Below are 7,276 nucleotides of genomic sequence, written 5' to 3' on the forward strand. Positions count from 1 at the left end.
ACTACTGAGAGCAAATTGCAGGATCCAAATAAAGTTTCCAGACAATTTGTCCTATCAGAATCCTTTAGAAAATCTACACTGAAGTCACCACAGACTATTAACTGCTTGCTGATGTCTGACACACAGCACAGTAAGGAATCCTGGTTCCTCATAAATAATCCAAAATTTCCCAGTGGGGATCTATACACTGTTACAATTAAAAGTGAACTGTTTTTCAGCATTAATTCACAAGCACACGCTTCTATGTCCTCATCACTGCAAAATCTACTTGTGTCCTAAGTTACAAACAGATACGATAAGAGTGATATTAAGTAGGTGAGTTAAGCAGTTGTGATTATAGATAGTGTTTTTTTTAAAAAGGAGGAATTATAGTAAATGAAATGAAGAAAAATGGAGCATGTGAGTAAGATGGGTAATTTACAACATGGACAATGCTTCTACTTGTAGCGGTACCAGGTGAGACGTTATGGCCACAAAATTTATCGACAGCATTTAGGTCCAAGAAAACAATGTTTAGAAGTGCAATTTGTCTTAAAAAAATATAATGAAGGCACACTCTGTTGCTGGGATGCGCACGGCTTATAAAGTGATTGCAAGCAGTGATTTATCATCATTCTATGAGAATAAATTAATAATAACGATATATTTTAAAAGACTTATAAGAACTTTTAAGGTCTGCGCCATGCTAAACTTTCATGAATATTACATCTCTCTTAGCGTCTAATAATAAATTCTGCAGGCGTCGAGGCGAATCTTGGGAACAAACACAACACCATGACTGCATTTGGTCTCAGGAATTGATCGTCGCACGGTTTACACCCTTATAATCTACTTCTAAGAAAATAACATTTGGGCTTCTTCCTATGACATAGTCCCATTTGCCTTTCAATTGGAATATACAGCCAAGATTAGAAATTAGGAATACGAACGTTAGAAAACTACATTATAGTAATCTGTGAACCTGGCCAGTGGCAGACGAAGTGTGAAAAACTCAACAGAACCAAAATAATTTCATCCATTAGTCATACGACAGCTATCACGCCTTAAACAATCCGTAGGAAAGTGAATATCGCGATGTCGTACATGAAACGCATTCAGGGAAGGGGGACCTGGTATGTGGAAGGTAATCTCACAAGATACTCTTGTGGCCCACGTTTCAGGATTTTATTTCATTGGCATGAGAGCATTGAGGGACATTCGACAAAGCGCACAAGAACGCTCTATTATTTAGATTTCCAACACGTACCGCAACAAAGGCTCTAGAAGTATTTACCGCAGGAGAATAGGCGATAAGACACACTGGGATCATTAAGAAACGGAAAACCTTGTGTGTCTAACGATCTAGTTTCTGTAATTAGGAGGTTATGGTAAAAAAAATTACAAGTCTGACTCTGATGTGACATGGTACATCGTGAGTAATAATGCAAACGACGCGGACCTTCAGAATAATTTTCTTCAAAGGGCGAAAAGCAAATTATGTTTCGTTCCTATAATATTTATTTGTTAAAAAGGGTTTTCACCTTATTAATCCATCTCAGGTAATATTACTTGATGAACTGTTAGACTGAAAACCAGTTTGCAATAAATATTATTCAAACAGAACACAATTTTTTTCATTTGCACCATTTAGCATGAAACTGTTCTACTAAGAAGAAATGGAAGAATCCATTAACGTGCATAATTGTGTTCGTATGGTTTTTTAGTGCTGTACATGTTTCGTTCAAATGCATAAACTGGAATAGCCATCAGAACATGGTTGGATCTGGATGCATTATTGCGATGGAATCTGGCTAAGACATGATGAAGGTTCATGTCACTTCATTTTACAGTAAACAAATGAGTAACTGGAATAAAACGTGCTGTAATGCTTTTGAAAACAATTCAATTGAAGAACGTGCGAAAACTGCAAAAAGAAACGAAAACATCGAGAAAGTTCACTGCGTGGCATTGGAACGTCATCTACTGAAGGCACATCAAACAACTAAGATTTAGGCTCTTGGTGACTGCACAGATGAGCCCCAAAATACACCGTAAGAGATAAGAAAGAGAAAGGAAATGTAGTAAAGAAGCATTTGCGTTTGAATCTGATCGCCTATCTGAAGGTGGTACATAATTTTAGAACTCTTCGCCGGTAAAAACGTGCTTATAAATGTCGACGGCTGTTGCCTTGCGTGCAGGTGACACGTTGCGTAACGACTGAACAAAGCTCCAGGGTCAGATGGAATTCCTATCAGATTCTGTACTGAATTTGCGGCTGAATTAACCCTTCTTCTGAATATAATCTATTGTAGATGCTTCGAACAAAAAAAAACGTGCGCAGCAGTTGAAAGGAAGCACTGATCACATTCGTCTACATGAAGTATGGAAGTGCTCACCAAAACCACCGTCCAGTATCCTTTACATTAGCGAGAAGCATTCAATCCCGTACCACATCTACGCTTTTTTGTCCAAAGTGCGACCATATGGGGTATCAAGTGAAATTCGTAACGGGATTGAGCATTTTTTGGTAGTAAGACGCAGCATGTAATCTTGGGTGGATAGTCATCGACAGATGCAGAAGGAACTTCGGATGTGCCAGAAGGAAGTGTGTTAGGAGCCTTGCTGTTTGCGTTTATTAATGACCTTGCGGACAATTTAATAGTAACTTTAGACTTTTTGCAGAGGATCCAGTTGTCTATAGTGCAGCGGTCTCTGAAAGAAGCTGCTATAAGTATTCAGTCAGATCCTGATAAGATTTCTAAGTGATGCAAAGATTGTAGCTTGGTTTAAATGTTCAGAAATGTAAGACTGTACACTTCACAAAACGAAAAAACGTAGTATCCTGTGAATATTAGCGAGTCACAATTGGAGTCTGCAAACTCATACGGATATCTGCGTGTAACAATATGCAGGGATTTGAAATGGAATGATTACATAGGCTCTGTAGTGGGTAAAGCATGTGGTAGACTTCGGTTTATTCACAGAATATTAGGGAAACGTAAACATTCTACAAAAGGAGGCTACTTACAAATCACTCGTGTTACCCGTTCCCACCAAATGGGACTAACAGAGGATGTTGAATGACAGCACGCTAGGTCCCAGGTTCGTTTGACCCGTGGGAGAGTGTCACAAAAATGCTGAAGAAACTGAAGTGGGAGACTCTTGAAGATAGACGTAAACTATCCACAGAAAGCCTACTTACAAAATTTCAAGAAACCCCAACGTCTCGCTCACACAGGGATCGTGCGAATAAGATTACACTACCGCTCATTAATTTCAATACTCCCAATAAATGACATCTAGTTCTCCGTATATAAGGTTTAATACCGTGGGTACGGTTGAGGTAGAAAGGAACAGTACAACAGTTTTACACATTTCGTGATTTTTGTTTGTGGTAATCGAGATACAATAGTACCCAACAAACAATGTTGTGTACATAAACGTTATGTACCTATCTGATATGTTTGTTCACCTTATTGCCAACGGATGCCGCATTTGGTCCACCTGTGTTTTTCCTTGTAGTGATGTGATGTCCGCAGCGAACGGCAAGCATTGCTACGATACATAACATGTGGTTTCTGCAAGTCAGTTCCTTCGTGACATTTAAATGTGCACAACGCTAGCACGGCTCCTCGAGTGGAGATACCCATAGAAAAACGTGCTGCAATTGTAGCACTTAGCCAAGCAGGTTTATCTATTCGCCAAATTGCGAAACTGTGTAGTGTGTCTATGGGCGGAGTGCAATACACCAGTCACCGCCAGAAGAGAACACTTAGTAATAAGGACATACCGCGACCAGAACGATCTCGTAAAACAACTAAAAGTGATGATAAATATATCAGAAGTATCAGTAAGAGAAATAGATTCAAAACAGCGCCCCAAATTCGTGCAGAACTGGTAAAAATGAACAAGATAATACCTGTTGCAACAGTAAAAAGAAGACTGACTGAAGCCGTCTTGAAACGATGTGTCACAGCAAGAAAACTCCCAAGGCACATAAATAAACAGAAGAGACTTGAATGGACTAGAAAACATCGTAACTGGGCATCGGAAGAGTGGACGAACGTGTTATTCACGGATGAATCTAAGTTCGAGATTTTTGGAACCAGAAGGAGAATATTCGTTCGCCGATTTGTAGGGGAAAGAAGACCAGCAGTGTTTTCTACCTACAGTTAAACACGGTGGAGGTTCTATTATGGTTTGGGGATGTTTTGCCGGAGATGGAGTTGATATTTTAAAATGCATGGAAAGGTGTATGGATGGATGGAGTACCACCACATACTTCAGTACGAAGTGTATTGCGCTTAATAGGGGAAGGGTTCACCTTACAACAGCGTAATGACCCAAAACATCGGTCGGCATACTGTACGAACTACATTGCATTAAAGAAAAAATAGAAAGTACTGAATGGTTTGGTACGGCCGTCCGAAAGTCCCGATTGTAACCTCATTGAAATGGTCTGGGATGAAGTGGACAGACGTAGTAGGGAAGTTAATATATCCAGCAACGAACATCTCTGGAATTTTGTTAAGGATGTGCGGAATCTCATAGATTCACGATACCTACAAATATGATTTACCGTATGCCTCGAGTTTGTGAGGCAGTCATTAAACCCAAAGGAGGATTCTTTGATGAAAGTAAAATATTATTGTGATTGTATTATATAGTGGAAGTTAATATAATTGTATTTTGCGAGAAATAACGTTTGATTTGTGCTGTAAATCTGAAATACCAGGGTGTTTTGAAATTAATGAGCGGTAGTGTGTATTAATTACAGCACGCACGAAGGCATTAAACAATCATTATTCCCGCGCTCCATACGTGAATCGAACGGAAAAAAGCCCTAATAATTGGTACAGTGGGACGTACCCTCTGCCATTCACTTCACACTAGTTCGCAGGGTATAGACGTAGATGAAAGAAATCATTAGATTCAGTGATGCTCATTGGCTACCGTCTAGTATTACCCGATTGGCAACGATCAATGTCAAAGGATTTGCCAACTTCAGCACGCAACGTAAGAGGCGGCGACAGCGAAGTGCACTTCATCCCCTTCATCATACACTGTACATCGTGGCCTCTACACTGCGGATGTGTGCGACTGACGCATTTCCGTACAGTCCTCCCGCCTGAAATGAAGCTGAATAACTTTGCTCGCTCGCAGGGCAGGTAGCGCAGCGAGGCCAGCCTACGCCACCCCGGGCGAGCCGAGTGCGTGGGCGGCTGGGCGTGCCGTGTGGCGCTAGGCCGCGCAAGGACGTCCGTCCCTCCGAGTCTGAGGGACCGCGCGGAGAACACGGCACAGGGCAGGGAGCAATCAGACACCTGCTGCTGCCGCCAACAGCCACCTACGGGGAAAATGTCGGGGCCAGTGCTGAGCTCCGAAAACAATGGTGTACCTGCGAGGACATGGTAAACCCTACAGTATCACTCGTCTAACCGTTTACTTTTATGATTACTACAAATATTTTCATTGACAGAAATGCATCATTTTCGTAAATCAATAAATACGTATCACAGACTCTGCACAGAACCACCGTCACCCTTGAAATACACGCCAGTAATTTGCTACACACTGGCAACATGCACTTTTTCTAGGCTCACGAAAATTGCATTCAGTTGCGTAATCGGCGGTTTATACGTTTACACAATAAGCTCATTGCACAACTCTGGATACTATTACAGGCTGCGCATACGCTCAGGCATCCAACAAAAGTAAACAATATTTAAAATCCATCGCGTAGCAGCTAGTGGATAAAAAAACAAAACGTGTCTCCAGAATGTCAAGCCGACAATTTACGTCAAAATACCACGTTGATAAAACTTTATTGCGACGTCCCTGAACCATATTTACAACCTATTACGAAAAATCGAAAGATTTCACCTGTCAAGCACTCATCAGTACAAGTATTCGTTACCAACTCTACACTCCAACGCGTCATTTATTCCTCTCGTTCAGAAGAATAACTCCGTTTCGGCACGAAGTTTTGAAACGGCACGAACGTTCAACACTGATAAGACCCAATACGAAGAGTAGAAACATTCCGTTCCAGACAGGCGAATATAGGTCAATATCTTTTGGCGTTCGTAAACAACGACCTCGTATACAGATAATGGTAGGAACAACTTGTCTTTGATTTCTCTTACAAAGCCACAAATCTCTGTCTTCCATGTGCATAAATCACACAGCTTCACAGCTCTGTTTACGCCCGTCAATTCGTTTTCCTTACGTTTAAAGTGCTTCTAAAGTTTCTTTATCCGGCACAATCATTTGAATCAGCGTATCTACTAGATCAGACGACAAAATTAATGCACAGCCTTATGCTCAACACATTAAATTATCGCGAATTCATAACGGAAACGTTAACACAGCGTTCGTCACCTTTTCTTACCCCACCAGCACGGATCACACTATCGGGTAAACAATCGTATTGTCTTTTCTTTCATGTACAAGAAGACGCTGAGACATCACACGATTTCCGGGAGCGATTCAGCAAACAGGAATCTACGAAAAGTCGGAAATACTTTTCTAGAGCAAATCAACTTCCCGAGTGTCGTCCAGAACACCTACAAGATTCCGAATAGACCTAGCTCCCTACTGCAAGACCAGCGGTCCCGTGGTCTCCAGAGAAACTTGAGCCATCAAGTGTCTTACAGGTACCGCGCACCTTTTCACGGCTCCAGTTGCCGCTCGTAATCATCAGCACTTACCCCTCAGTCATACCGGAGGCGCCGTAGTGATGCACTATCCCGGAGCAGCAGCCTCAGCATCGTCGTTGACAAACGGAACAGAACACTCGCACAAACACACACGTCACAGACGGATCCGACAGCACAACCTAACCGCACGCTAGTTGCGACAAGACTACCCAACAACCGCGCTCGCAGCCGACTGGACGCTGCTTCGTGCTGAGTCGGAAACGCTCGGGCGAGTCCGTGGGGAAACAGGTGTCAGCGGGCCGCTCGGTCGGCGACTGCGGAGCGCCATGCCGCTTCGCTGCCGCACGGCGTTCCTTTGATGTTTTTAATGCTCAACTGCTAGAAGCGTTACGTTAATGAAATTTTAACAAGGAAATGAAAGTGAAGCTTATTAAATACCTCTAGAGAAAAGAATGAAGCAAAATATTTTCAACAGTACGAAAAAAAGGCTCCCAATTAAAGGAAAATAATTCTCAAGAATTAGTGCTATTAACTAAAATACGTATCGCTAACGCAGATTGAATCTTTGGATTTGCATACAATAAATTTAATGTGTGCGCTCGACGGGCTTTCTGATCATGCACTGCTTCCTCTGTTGT

General features: G+C 41.8%; 1 protein-coding gene across 1 annotated transcript in view; it reads right to left on the minus strand.

Annotated features, from left to right (window-relative positions):
• LOC126161926 (protein FAM43A) overlaps positions 1-6,832 on the minus strand; it is a 624,760-nt gene extending 617,928 nt beyond the window's left edge. The window contains exon 1 of the mRNA XM_049918099.1: positions 6,690-6,832. The gene's annotated coding sequence lies outside the window, so the exon portion shown is untranslated. The remainder of the gene's footprint in view (positions 1-6,689) is intronic.
• Between the last annotated feature and the right edge of the window lie 444 nt (positions 6,833-7,276).

The sequence above is a fragment of the Schistocerca cancellata genome, chromosome 2 (assembly GCF_023864275.1).
Source record: "Schistocerca cancellata isolate TAMUIC-IGC-003103 chromosome 2, iqSchCanc2.1, whole genome shotgun sequence".
NCBI lineage: Eukaryota > Metazoa > Arthropoda > Insecta > Orthoptera > Acrididae > Schistocerca > Schistocerca cancellata.